This window comes from Megalobrama amblycephala, linkage group LG11 (assembly GCF_018812025.1).
Source record: "Megalobrama amblycephala isolate DHTTF-2021 linkage group LG11, ASM1881202v1, whole genome shotgun sequence".
NCBI lineage: Eukaryota > Metazoa > Chordata > Actinopteri > Cypriniformes > Xenocyprididae > Megalobrama > Megalobrama amblycephala.
Genome location: NC_063054.1, coordinates 31,034,181 through 31,048,916, shown reverse-complemented (window position 1 = coordinate 31,048,916; position 14,736 = coordinate 31,034,181). Strand labels below are relative to the sequence as shown.

Genomic DNA, 14,736 nt, shown 5'->3' with positions numbered 1-14,736 from the left:
TACTTTTTATATTATCTATTGAGAAATTACAGCAATTTACATACATTGTGATTACAATAATCATTCAAGAACGTTTCTCAAAAGTGAAATCAAAACAAAACCATTGTCTGAATGCTTGCTCAAACATCCCTGAATGCTGAGCACATTGTTTTCATTGCATGGATTTGTAGGAATCACAGAGCTGAACCTCTTCTTAGGAGAGAGGATTAGAGGAAAAATGCGATGGCATTCCAGAGGTGTTGCCGTAGAAACCGAGGAGTTGGCCAATGTAACGGGTCAGTAGCTTCTGGACAGGTGATGTGCTCACCCAGCAGTGAGGCCCATAGAGACTCCCAAAGCACACCTAGCTCTAACAATAGGCTGCAAATTCATGCTTTTACCGCAAGATGCTTTAACGCCTCTTCGCTCCCAGGGATGAAGGACTCAGCATCATAGTAATGTTTAATAATGCAAGGCAATGTTTGATTTGACGGTTGTACCTCCTATTGTTCCCTGTAACCAGGTCTTTCTTCAACTATGGGTTCTTTTGTGTCCCGGGGTTGATTTTTATTAAAACCTTTTCTTTTTGTTATATGATTGCCATCTTGAAACATTCATAATTTATTTTTGTTACTTTTTAAATATCCTTTTGGTTTTATTTTTTTATTTGATATTATTTCATTTAATTATTTATTTATTTATTTATTTAATTTAAAAAAAAAATAATTTAGTCTTGATCCAGATCCAAACTTTCTCTAAAATTGGTGTTGTCAAATCGATTAATCACAATTAATCACAATTAATCAAACATAAAAGTTTGTAAATACACTATATAATATATATGTGTGTGTGTGTGTGTGTGTGTGTGTGTGTGTGTGCGTGTACACACACACACACACACACATATATAGTGTATTTACAAACTTTTATTATTAGATTAATTGTGACTAATCGATTTGACGGCACTACTTAAAATATGAAAACCTATCATACAATTAGATTTTTTTTTTTTTTTTTTTTAAACTATGATAATATAAACAAGGGGTAAATTAATCATAAGCCATTTGAATTTGTTAATTTACTATTTCTATTATAATATCTATTTGTTTTTTTTTGTTTGTTTTTTCCCCAGTGTTGTATGAAGAAAATGGTTACACTTTACAATAAGGTCTCATTTGTTAACATAAGTTAACAGATTAACTAACATGAACTAACAGTGAGCAATACATTTGTTACAGTATTTATTAATCTTTGTAAATGTTTAAAATGTCATTTCTGCCACGTATCAAACATAGTAAATAATTTGAGATGTGGTGGAAATTTCATTTGTTAACAAAAAATGACAGAAAAGTGTGTTTAAGCTGTTTTCTGAAAGTCCACAGGGTAGTAAGTGCCTGTATTTGAAGAAACATCCAGCCAATTTTCACTGAACAAAAGAAAATGTCAAATAGAATAATCTGGGAAGGGCGTAATAGGGTAACGATGAAGGTGGGGGTAGCAGTTTGGAGTATTGCACAGTCTGTCCGTCATGGGAATTAATATGGATTGTGTTCTAGCATGGTGATTCCTAGTATTGTGGTCCCCTCTGGAGCAGGAAGATTAAAAGTGTCCTGCTCATTCAGCTACTGCTCAGGAATCAAGAATAAACAGAGTAACACACAGCTGAGTCAAGGAGAACGGGGGAAAAGAGTGATTACACTTTTATGGGAACACGACTCTTCAACCTTTTGTTCTCACAATGAAACTTGCCTCCCAAGGTCTGTACCTGGGGGCTCGAAAGAGACCGGGGGAGGTACCTGGAAAAAAAACAGTATATCTTGGCCAGCAAAACAATAATGGGAAGTCCAATGAGGTTGTCCCTGTGTGGGGTCTCTGTTATTTTTTTTTCACAGTGCTAAAGACGTGAAATAACAGAGGAAGAAAATGAACTTTCGCATCCTTCCTGGTGACAATCCCATATACATGCTAGATTGATTTGACTGCAAATACGATTCTTAACAGTAAGGGCAACTGAAACAATGCTCATTTACTGGAATTTGCAGGAAGCCATTGAGGACATTTTGACAGCCACTATAAAGTTTATCGACTGATTCACCATTCCCACGCGGTCAAATGCTTAGAACATAGAAAGCATGAATTTGTGTTCCTAAGTACCTTGGCTTCAGCGGTAATGGCCCTTGGAGTATTGCCCATGATTCATTTAGTGCTAAATAAATATACTTGAAGATCAAAGGTGAAACGAAGGTGGAACGCTTACGCTTACGATTTCGAAAATCCTTTTTGCAGAGTCACGTCGCAAATGTGCTAGTGACGTCCGGATCGGAGCTCAGGGTAGCACGGGTGCGGTCAGGCCTGCTTATGTTTAGCTTCCTCCGGAGTTGTCTCGATTGTGTACTCATAAACATGTGCTGACAAATAGTCTTGGCTCTGGACACGTTTATAGGCGGTTTGTAGCATTTTATTATAAACAGATTGAAGACGTTTCTGTCAGATCAGGCTAAAAGAACATGCACGACCTAAAACAGACGCACATACATAAGGTTTAACCTTTGCCTTGAGATTTATTATGTAGTGGCCCAAAATGTATTTGGACATTAAAGTCAGATTGAAGACTTTGAAGTCAGTTCTCTTCAAGTTCACAGGTGTCCTGCAGAGTAACCACAGGTGTAGAGAATCACATTGGTCAACTATGGATATTTTTAGGCAGTATATATATTGTTTTATTACTTCATCTTTTTCAATTCAATTAAATTTATTGTCATTGAGCCAAAGTACGATGACAAAGCCAATGAAATACAGTTATATCCAACGAGGATGCAGAATAAATGATACTAAAAGCAAAATGTAAGTGCTACTAAAATACAATGTGAAATGGTAATAGTGTCTCAGGGCTGAGAGTTCAGCGGAGTCACAGCCTCATGAAAGAAACTCTTCCTGAGCCTGCTGGTAGGCTTCCTTTTTGGTTTGTAATATGTCTTTCTTCAAATAAATGTCACATGGTTTGATATTTTGTATGTACGTAATTTCATACACTACCATTTAAAAGTAGGCAAGATTTTTTAAAAGTGATTTTGAAAGAAGTTTCTTTTGCTCACCAAGACTGCATTTTTTTATCCAAATGTAGTAAAACGTCTCAGGTTGCGCATGTAACCATGGTTCCCTGAGAAGGGGAACAAGACACTGGGTCTGAAGACAATTTGTGGAGGTGTTCCCCCAAAGTGTCTTCGCAAGCAGTGCGAGTTTCCATTCGAAAGGAAATCAGTAATGTGAAATATTAGTACAATTCTAATTTCTGTTTTTATATTTTAATATATTTTAATATAAAATTAAACTTTCCTGTGATGGCAAAGCTATGGAGCCCCTAAAGGGACATGGTAAAGGGAAAAACAAAATGAGATGGGAGGAAAAATTATACGTCAGTTCTTTTGCATTCTCTTGCAAATGTTTTGCGTTCCCCCAAGTTACATTCGCTCGCAAAGAACACAAAAGTTTAAGGAGCTAACACAAAGTTTCTTGGGAGAACACAAAAGTTTTGAAATATATTTTTTCCTCCTGTCTCATTTTTTCCCCCACCACAATGTCCTTTTAGGGCCTCCATATAAAGCTGAAATTTTTTAGCATCATTACTCCAGTCTTCAGTGTCACATGATCCTTCATAAATCCTTCTAATATGCTGATTTGTTTCTCAAGAAACATTTATTATCAATTTTTTTTCAGGATTCTTTGATGAACAAAGTTCAAAAGAACAGCATTTATTTGAAATAGAAATCTTTTGTATCATTATAAATGTCTTTACTGTCATTTTTGATCAATTTAATGCATCATTCTTACTTTTTAAGTCTTACTCTGTAGTGTATATTTTATATGAAATGTAATATATAAATATACCAAATATTTTATGGGGCAGCTGCTGGTGTTGAGTTCATCTTGTGCTCTTTTTGTGTACCAGGGTTGACTGCAGTGGTTTCCAGAGCAGGCACAGCTTTTTCTCTGAAGGGATTTACAGTGAACTGCAGGTGTCGTGGCCCTGTGGACTGTATGGTACCATTGTGAGAGGAACAATGGCGCAGAAGGCTTGGGAACCACTGCTTTGCTTTGTTCTCGGCTATTGTCTGTTTCCAGGATGTCCTTCAGGAAAATGACAAAAAAGGTCAAGCAACTGACACACTGCATTACCTTCACAAGACGATGAAATGATTGGCAGGGGAAGACAAAAGGAAGGCTTGATTCTTTAATCTTAGTCAAGATTTATGAATGTAGGTTTTAAGATATAGTGATTCTTAGATGTTTAAATTGCAGAGAAAAGTGCACTGACTATGACTAGATTTTTAGAAATAGCTATATTTCTACATTTCTTGATGAAAATGTGAGTGGTGCTTGCCTAGTCAAAACTTGCCGCAAGATTTTGTGGATGGTTTCCAGTGTGTTTCTATGTGTCCAAACAACTCTAGAACCATGTCAGTCAGATTAAACCATTGCAAGTCTTGCTAAGTACAAGTCTTCACTGAGGTGGAAGATGTGATTGAACCAGCCAATCATTACTTAAGCTACATTAGGGTGCTGAGATGTTATCTCTGTGCTTTTCAGGGGCAGTCAGACATTCCAAACACAGACCAAAGCTGTACAGCAATATTGCCACAAGGTCAATCAATGTTATGTAATTCCTTGCACATGCATGGCGGAATATATTTTATATGGAAGAAATACCTTGTAAATATATTCATATTTACAACCGTTCAAAAGTTTCTGTTCTGTTTCTGAAAAAATACTTTATTCAGCATGGACACATTAAATTGATCAAAAGTGACAGTTAAGACATTTACACCCAGTTTCACAGCAAGGCTTAAAGAGTTCACCCAAAAATGGAAATTCTGTCATTAATTACTCACCCTTTTGCCGTTCCACACCCGTAAGACCTTCATTGATCTTCGAAACACAAATTAAGATATTTTGGTTGAAATCCGATGGCTCCGTGAGGCCTCCATAGCCAGCAATGACATTTCCTCTCTCATGTTCCATAAAGGTACTAAAAACATATTTAAATCAGTTCATGTGAGTATAGTGGCTCAATATTAATATTATAAAGCGACGAGAATATTTTTGGTGCGCCAAAAAAAACCCAACATAACGACTTATTTAGTGATGGCCGATTTCAAAACACTGCTTCATGAAGCTTCATAGCATTTTGAATCAGTGTATCGAATCATGATTCAGATCGTGTGCCAAACTGCCAACGGCTGAAATCACTTGACTTTGGCGCTCCGAACAGCAGATTCGATACACTGATTCATTGTGCTCCGATGCTTCCTGAAGCAGTGTTTTGAAATCGAACATCACTTTATAAGTCGTTATTTTGTTTTTTTGGTACACCAAAAATATTCTCGTCGCTTTATAATATTAATATTGAACCACTGTACTCACATGAACCGATTTAAATATGTTTTTAGTACCTTTATGGATCATGAGAGAGGAAATGTCATTGCTCCCTATGCAGGCCTCATGGAGCCATCAGATTTCAACTAAAATATCTTAATTTGTGGTCCGAAGATAAATGAAGGTCTTACGGGTGTGGAACGGCATGAGGGTAAGTAATAAATGACAGAATTTTCATTTTTGGGTGAACTTACCCTTTAAGCTAGTCCTAGACTAAAATGAATGTTTGAGCTGTTTTAACTGAAAGCAACTTGCACTGACATATCTTAAAATATGCCAGTGCCATTGTTTTGTCTCAAGATGCACACCAGTAATGTTTTTTTGTTTGTTTTTTTTTCCCTAAGGCACGTTTATAACGCTACTTAGATTGAACTACAGCCTAATCCTGGCTTAATCTAAGCTTTGTCTGTGAAACCAGGCCTTATAATTTTATAAAAGATTTCTATTTCAAATAAATGCTGTTCTTTTGAACTTTCTGTTCATCAAACAATATTAACTTTCAGTCACACTTTAGTTTAGGGTCCAATTCTCACTATTAACTAACTATTAACTATGACTTTTGCCTCAATAAACTCCTAATTACTGCTTATTAATAGTTAGTAAGGTAGTTGTTAAGTTTAGTTATTGAGTAGGAGGATTAAGGAATGTAGAATATGGCATTAATACTATGCAGAATCATGCAGAATACGGCATTAATATCTGCTTTTTAAGTACTAATTATAAACAGCCAATATCCTAGTAATATGTATGCTTATAAGCAACTAGTTAATAGTGAGAATTGGACCCTAAACTGAAGTGTTACCTAACTTTCTAAGTTAAGCAGCTCAACTTTTTTGTTGTTGTTGTTTTTTTTTTTTTAAACATTGTGTTTCTTTGGATACAAATGCAGTGTCCCTTAGTGTGACACTGAGCACACCAATACGCTGATAACCCACAAAAATCAGCTTATTGGAATAACCCGTTGTCCTGGTTTACATGCAAACAATAACCCAGTGACGCAAGTAAACCATGTTTATAAGACTTTAACAATAAATCAGTTTATTTCCCAGTAGTAATGTCAAAATGTAACCATTTGTGTATCTGACTCTGAGTATTCCATTTGTTGTGTCTGTTGTGATGTTAAACAAAGCATTAAAAACCGAAGAGAGCAAACATATCAGCAGGAAACTTACGGACTCTCGTATAGGCTATTATCCTGCTATTTCATATCACACATAGGCACTACAATAAGCCGACAGGACTCAGGTTAATGCTTTTATGACTTTGCTGCGATAAAGGAAAATGGGTTAACGCATTTACATGACCACATGCATTGTCGGCTTATTAAGCATAATCTAATGTGCATGTAAACACACTCATTGAGAAACCCTTCTGGGTGTCCTTGATTTTGGAGTACTGAGCATTGTTTGAAGACAGCTGTCTAGGGATACTAGTCCTCCATTTTTTTCCAAGGGAAATGATGCCTTTCACTTGTCAAAGCTGTTTATAATCCGGAGTAACTGTTGCATGTTGGGAAGGCAATTACAACAGGATGTGACCCGTGCCAGCGTTTACAGTTTTCAAAGCAGGGCGGAGAGAAGCACAAATTAATCAAAACATTTCTCCCCAGTAACAAGTGCCTGATAGTAAAGCTCCATGCTGTAATTTTATTAAAAAAAAAAGGGATTGGGGTCAGAGGTCAGATGTTATACTAAACAACTTTAAGAAGCTCATTATAAAGAAAACGATGAGACATCAACTTCTTAGAACAGCTGACAGCACACATTTCTCAGCATTTTAGTACAAAATGTGTTATTGGCTGTTAATTGATCAATTTAAACAGTTTATTAAATAAAAAAAATGGTATTTTAGATAAGTTTATTAAAGATAAATTGAAAAAAAAATATCTTGAATTAAATGTATTTTAAATTGCATTTAAAATACAATAATAATGTTCAACCAAAGTGTTTTTTTGAAACACTAAGATCTTTTCACTACTTTTCACACTAATAGGACAAAGTCAATTATAAATGACGGCATACTAATAAATAGGCCAAAGGTCAGATGTAGAAAACTGATTTTGGAAAATTATTTTAGTCTTAAATATATGTAAAATATAAAGTAATTTATTTTTTTCTAGCTGTGATTTCATAATTAGTCCTATAGAGAGTTAATATTTACACAATTTTGCTTTTGTTTTGGTTTAAAGGATTTTGTGAATATGTAGAATATGAAATTGAAATTAAAGATCAGTCTCTATACTTTTTTTGATCCCCCTACAATTTAAAGGCAAACATCCAAATTCTTTAGGTGCATACTGTTATATAATGAAAGCTTTTGTAAAATTTTGTAGTACATTTGTGTTAAAGGGCACTTATTATGCCCTTTTTACAAGATGTAAAATAAGTCTCTGATGTCTTCAGTATGTGAAGTTTTAGCTCAAAATACCCAACAGATAATTTTTTATAGCATGTTAAAATAGCCAATTTTGGTGGGTGAACAAAAACAAACCATTTTTGTGTGTGTCCCTTTAATTGCAAATGAGCTGCTGCTCCCAGCCCACTTTCAAAAAGAGCTTCAAGAGCTCATGCAACAAAAAAACAGGACAATCTCAAGCACTGAAAATGTCAGAAACTGTCAGTAATGGTGTTCAGTTCGAACCGGAGACTATACGCTGGATCACGAATTGTTTGGACTGATCCATCCTTGAGTAACCAATTTTTAGCAAAACCTGTGTTTTGTATTGTCCCTTTGCATTGACTCTCATTCACAAAGCAGTCTGGAGTGAAATGATTTGCGCAGATATGAATAAATTTAAGGTATATTTTGGGGCGCATTACCTTAAAAAATTAATCCACTGCGTCGTCAATGTCTTAGATGTTGGGAGAAAATGATGTTCACTCTTACATCCTACAAGAACACCGGGATTGCTTATGAGACATTTTTGTCGGTAAAGCTGCTTGAGCGCAGAGAAAATAGCGGACAGCGTACAACTCGCTGAGGGTGGAAACTATGGTAATGCAGAACTGTCAGTCAGCGGCCGTGGGCGGGGCCTGAGCAGTGTGACATCACCCTGCTTGGATAATAAAAATGGCATATCTAAGTCTAATGAGACTGCTTCGGTTTAATAGACCTATTTTGTGTGTGCAAAGAGCGATGCAATGACAGTTCTGCAGTAGCAGTCTATGGAAGCCACAAATTAATTTCGAGTTTATATCTCACAATTCTGACTTTTTTCTCGCAAATCCAAGTTTATGTCTCACAATTCTTAGAAGGAAAAACAGAATTGTGAGATATACTCGCTATTCTGTCTTTTTTCCTCAGAATTGCACGTTTGTATCCTGTAATTCTGACTTTTTTCCCCTCAGAATTGAGATATAAACTCACAATTGCGAGTTATAAAGTCCGAACTAGGAGATATAAACACGCAAAGGCAAGAAAAAAAAGTAAGCAATGTGAAATAAAAATGTTATAGGCTATGTTTAAAAGTTGTGTATGTAACATGATATAGGTTTAAATGTTATTACATGCTGTAACTGCCATGTATGTATGTTCCCTATGAGCTGCATATGTGAATATGATGCAAACTTCTACTATTAAAGCAAATTCATGCTTTAATAGTAGACTAATCAATGCAGGTTTCATCAGTCCAGTCTGTGACTTGCAACACAAACGTTCCCGTTTATCTTCAAAGGGCGTCTTCAACGATGGTATTCTATAAAAATGAAGACTATATTTTTTGCATTCCAATTCTGATATCCAAAAGCACAACAAAACATTTTTCTCTTATTGTGTGGATTTTGCACATTTTCCTCCACTTGTTAACGCTATTTTTGTGCCACCACTATGCGTGTGCAGCTGCAAGTGACGTAACTGTGACGTCTGCTCAAAATTGGTCTATGGGGATTTAAAAAAAAAAGGAGTGGGTGGATTTTTATCATTGTAGGGTGGTTTTGTTCACACACTGCCAGCACACATTTATGTCCAAACACCATGTAAAAGTGGATTTTGCAAAATAGGTGCCCTTTAACTAATGTATTTTTGTTCTTTAGCTATATGACCTTTAGCCCACATGTGTTTTGCTATAGACCAAAAGATGGCTGCTGCCATCAGATGCCTCAGACCATTCTTTATTCAAGCACAAGTCATAAAACCGAAAGACAAAACAAACAAGAACAGTTGTGGCGACTGACCTTGCCAGACTTTTTGGGCAAGACAGCTGGAACAGTACTTGGTGTCATTTCAACAAAACCTCTTTAATTAGAAAATGGAAGCCTAAGAAACTGGATGGTGACATGGAAGGCAAGCTTTGTTTATTAAACATTTCCTCATAGTTTATTTATTTTTGTATATTAAGTAGCACTATAGTTATCCTTTCATAATTGAAAAGAACACTAATACAACAAAATCATAACTTCCTAGCGAAAATTTATGCTTCGGCACAAAAGCGTGATGGGAATGCTGGGATATGCACCTTGATCTAAGCTCTTGTTTGTGTCTGGCTATCATCAGTATCATTACAGTGCTAATCTGGGTGTGGTTGGCAGGAAGAGACTCGACCCAGTGTACCCAAAACAAAGACTGGAGCAGCTAACCAAGAGCTTCAACTACCCAGGGCCGATGAGTTCACTGTGAGTTTTTCCAAAACATTTTCTTCTGAAATGATTCTTCAGTGCGAATAAAGATGCTAGCCTCTAAAAAACCAGCAGAGTCAGAGCATGAATACTAAGACACAGTTCCACAGTTGGCCATGTTATAAGATAAAATTATGGTAAACCAGTATAAATGCTGAAAATAGATGAGGAGAGGAGTCTATTGCAGATGTGAGATAAATGCTCTTCCTCTGAACTGAACCCATGGGATTAAAAGAGAGACATTTCTGGTTAGATAGCAGAGCCAAACCCTCAGAGACAAACAGCGCACACAGAGAGAATCTGCAGCCTGTTGTGCTTATTCTCAGTCTTTGCAGTCTTTGTTATACTGTCATTTTATTGAAGTGGATGATTTGATTAGTCCTGCATACAGCACGTTTTACTTTCCAACCTTGTGGTATCATAAATTAAATTGTTAGCAACTATATTTTAGGGTCTTTTAACTAGTTGCTTATTAGCATGCATATTACTGGAATAGTGGCTATTTATTCTTATTAAGCCCATATTAATGCCTTATTCTGCATGACCATATTCTACATTCTTAATCCTACCCAATACCTAAACTTAACTACCTTACTAACTATTAATAAGCAGTAAATTAGGAGTTTATTAAGGGAAAAGTCGTAGTTAATAGTTTATATGTGTTCCCTAGTGTTACCTTTTTTTCCAGTGATTTTCATATGGAGGCCTGATTGTGCAAAAAATTGGTAATTATGACTTTATTTCTTTTAATTGCAACTTTATATCTCACAATTGTGACTTTATTTCTCATTCATCTCACAAATGATTTCATATGTTATTATAGCGGCTATATACACTACTGTTAAAAATAGGGTCACTATGAATTATTTTTTTTTTAAAATAAATTAATACTTTTATTATACAAGATCACATTAAATTGATTTAAAGTGACATGCTGTTTCAATAAATGCTGTTCTTTTGAACTTTGTTCATAAAAGAATCCTGAAAAAATGACTGTTGCCACAAACATATTAAGCAGCGCAACTGTTCTGAACATTGATAATAATAAGAATGATAATATAATGTTTCTTGAGCATCAAATCAGCATATTAGAATGATTTGTGAAGGGTCATGTGACACTGAAGACTGGAGTAATGATGCTGAAAATTCAGCTTTGCCATCACAGGAATAAACTACATTTTATAATATATTTAAATAGAAAACAATTATTTTAAATTGAAATAATTTTCGCAATATTGATGTTTTTTAATGTACTTTTGATCAAATATATTCAGCCCTGGTGATTATCAAAAAATCTTACCGACCCCAAACTTTTGAACAGTAGTGTATCTCTCAATTGCAATAATTGTGACTTTATATCTCTAATTTATATCTGTCTTCCAGTTTCTATAATATTTAAATCTCTTTTATTTTAAGTTATTTTCTTACATTTTTATGTCTTGCTCTGAGGCACAAAGGGCCCCTACATAAATGAAGAAATGTCTGTCCTAAGAATGTGTTTGTTTCTGATATCACAGAATATCTTGTTCTCTGTAGATTTTGTGTCATTATGATCAGAGTCTTCCTTTTCCCCTGTTCTCACACAAACAACTCACCTATCAGCTTCATATCAGGAAGTTCATATCCCGACAATGTGATGGCTAATGATATACCAGCTGTGAGCACCTCTTTCCTTACTTCTTTGTGATTGTTTTCAGTATGATACTACAAGAGAATAAAATATATTTCCCTCTGTTTTCATTGAAATAACAGTGATAACTCTGTATCAACATGATAACATTGACATATTGGATGTTGTGTCACCCCAGGGAAGCGTGAATCAGACATCGTAACATCCAGCTTCGTGAGTTGTCTAGCTTGGAAACCTGCCCTGATGTTTCACACATCATCGGTCATGGCGTTCACTTATTTGTCTTCATTAAAATAGTTTAGACATGAAATTGCCAAACAGTTATGAGGGCTTTAGAATCATCTAAAAGATTTAGCGCCACACTGGGAGAAAATAGCCTTAAAGAACATTTTCAATTTGTACCGATCCACTAAAATGACTTTTGGCAAACGGGGGTGTGTTGTTTTGCTGTGAGTTGTAAAAACAGTGTCACTGGTGGGGTCCGGCGATGATCTGACACGCTGGGGAACGGCGCAAACCTCTTAACGTCATAATTACATTAGTTCTTAATGGGCTGAATTTTGCCAATTACTGACGGCACAAACGACAAAATAAACAATGCAAGGTTCTTGTTCGTTATATTATCGCACTAAAGATGTCATGTTATTGTGCTATAAACAAATTGAAAAATAATTGAATTTAGATTTTATCAGGGAAGAAGAACTTGTTCTCACCCCACTATCTCATTTCTAGTTTTGTTCTGACTTTCCATTGTGATTTACATGTGGCCAGGAGGGATTAAAATGAATAATTCTTGAGCAAAAGTTCTGTTTATTTTATTCAAGTGTATTCAGAATGTGAAATATGAATGGGATCGAGGCTGTTTTGTCATGGAATTTTAGCTCATCACATAACAGTAGTGTAACCTTTTCTTTTTGGTTCCTGTAAGGAGTGCAGTCACCAAGTTGGGCTCACCTCTTATTGAATCAATACAATTCTGTGTAATTGGCAAGAGGGGACAAGCAAAATATAATCATATGATTGAAAATTCAATCATATAAAATTACTTGACTCTATTTTTTATAAAACCATTCCTACAATGGTTAGGAATGTTCCTTCATGTACAAACATTATATAATGATCATTTGAAATTAATCTAATTGAAATTTTAACCTATCTGTATAGTGAGAACAATTCTATTTATCTGTCTGTCTGGCATTCTGTCTTTCTGTCTGTCTGTCTTTCATTCTATTGTTCTGTCTGTTTTTTGTTCTTTCTATCTATCTATCTATCTGTCTGTCTGTCTGTCTGTCTTTCATTCTATTGTTCTGTCTTTCGTTCTATCATTCTGTCTGTCTTTTGTTCTCTGTCTGTCTGTCTGGCATTCTATCTTTCTTTCTGTCTGTCTGTCTTTCGTTCTATTGTTCTGTCTGTCTGTCTTTCGTTCTATCGTTCTGTCTGTCTTTCGTTCTATCTGTCTGTCATTTTACCTTTTGTCTGTCTTTCGTTCTATCGTTCTGTCTGTCTTTCGTTCCATCTGTCTGTCATTTTACCTTTTGTCTGTCTTTCGTTCTATCGTTCTGTCTGTCTTTCGTTCCATCTGTCTGTCATTTTACCTTTTGTCTGTCTTTCGTTCCATCGTTCTGTCTGTCTTTCGTTCCATCTGTCTGTCATTTTACCTTTTGTCTGTCTTTCGTTCCATCTGTCTGTCATTTTACCTTTTGGCTGTCTTTTGTTCTATCGTTCTGTCTGTCTTTCGTTCCATCTGTCTGTCATTTTACCTTTTGTCTGTCTTTCGTTCTATCATTCTGTCTGTCTTTCGTTCTATCTGTCTGTCATTTTACCTTTTGTCTGTCTTTCGTTCTGTCTGTCTTTCGCTCTATCTGTCTGTCATTTTACCTTTTGTCTGTCTTTCGTTCTATCGTTCTGTCTGTCTTTCATACTATCTGTCTGTCATTTTACCTTTTGTCTGTCTTTCGTTCTATCGTTCTGTCTGTCTTTCAATCTATCTGTCTGTTATTTTACCTTTTGTCTGTCTTTCGTTCTATTGTTCTGTCTGTCTTTCAATCTATCTGTCTGTCTTTCATTCTACCTTTTAAATGTCTCTTTTGTTCTATCTATCTATCTATCTATCTATCTATCTATCTATCTATCTATCTATCTATCTATCTATCTATCTACCTATCTATCTATCTGTGTCTGTCTGTTATTCTATCTTTCTGTCTGTCTTTCATTCTGTCGTTCTGTCTGTCTTTCATTCTATCTATCTACAGTATCTGTCTGTCTGTCTTGCGTTCTATCGTTCTGTCTCTTTCATTCTATCATTCTGTCTGTCTTTTGTTTTATCATTCTGTCTGTTTTGTTCTATCGTTCTGTCTTTTGTTCTATCTGTCTGTCATTTTACCTTTTGTCTGTCTTTCGTTCCATCTGTCTGTCATTTTACCTTTTGGCTGTCTTTTGTTCTATCGTTCTGTCTGTCTTTCGTTCCATCTGTCTGTCATTTTACCTTTTGTCTGTCTTTCGTTCTATCATTCTGTCTGTCTTTCGTTCTATCTGTCTGTCATTTTACCTTTTGTCTGTCTTTCGTTCTGTCTGTCTTTCGCTCTATCTGTCTGTCATTTTACCTTTTGTCTGTCTTTCGTTCTGTCGTTCTGTCTGTCTTTCATACTATCTGTCTGTCATTTTACCTTTTGTCTGTCTTTCGTTCTATCGTTCTGTCTGTCTTTCAATCTATCTGTCTGTTATTTTACCTTTTGTCTGTCTTTCGTTCTATTGTTCTGTCTGTCTTTCATTCTACATTTTAAATGTCTCTTTTGTTCTATCTATCTATCTATCTATCTATCTGTGTCTGTCTGTTATTCTATCTTTCTGTCTGTCTTTCATTCTGTCGTTCTGTCTGTCTTTCATTCTATCTATCTACAGTATCTGTCTGTCTGTCTTGCGTTCTATCGTTCTGTCTCTTTCATTCTATCATTCTGTCTGTCTTTTGTTTTATCATTCTGTCTGTGTTTTGTTCTATCGTTCTGTCTTTTGTTCTATCTGTCTGCTTGTCTGTTAATCTACCTTTTATCTGTCTGTCTTTCATTCTATCTATCTGTAGGT

General features: G+C 35.5%; 1 long non-coding RNA gene across 24 annotated transcripts in view; it reads left to right on the top strand.

The window, feature by feature from the left end:
• The window catches only part of LOC125278327, a 109,092-nt gene that overhangs the window by 67,242 nt on the left and 27,114 nt on the right, over positions 1-14,736 (top strand). For 20 of the 24 annotated variants that reach the window (XR_007187105.1, XR_007187097.1, XR_007187094.1 and 17 more), the window contains 3 exons: positions 3,929-4,129; positions 4,567-4,621; positions 9,939-10,022. This is a non-coding gene — a long non-coding RNA (uncharacterized LOC125278327). Of the gene's footprint in view, positions 1-3,928; positions 4,130-4,566; positions 4,622-9,938; positions 10,023-10,713; positions 10,751-11,561; positions 11,683-11,777; positions 11,869-14,736 lie in introns of all 24 variants that reach the window. The other 4 variants (XR_007187101.1, XR_007187107.1, XR_007187106.1 and 1 more) reach the window with 4 other exon arrangements.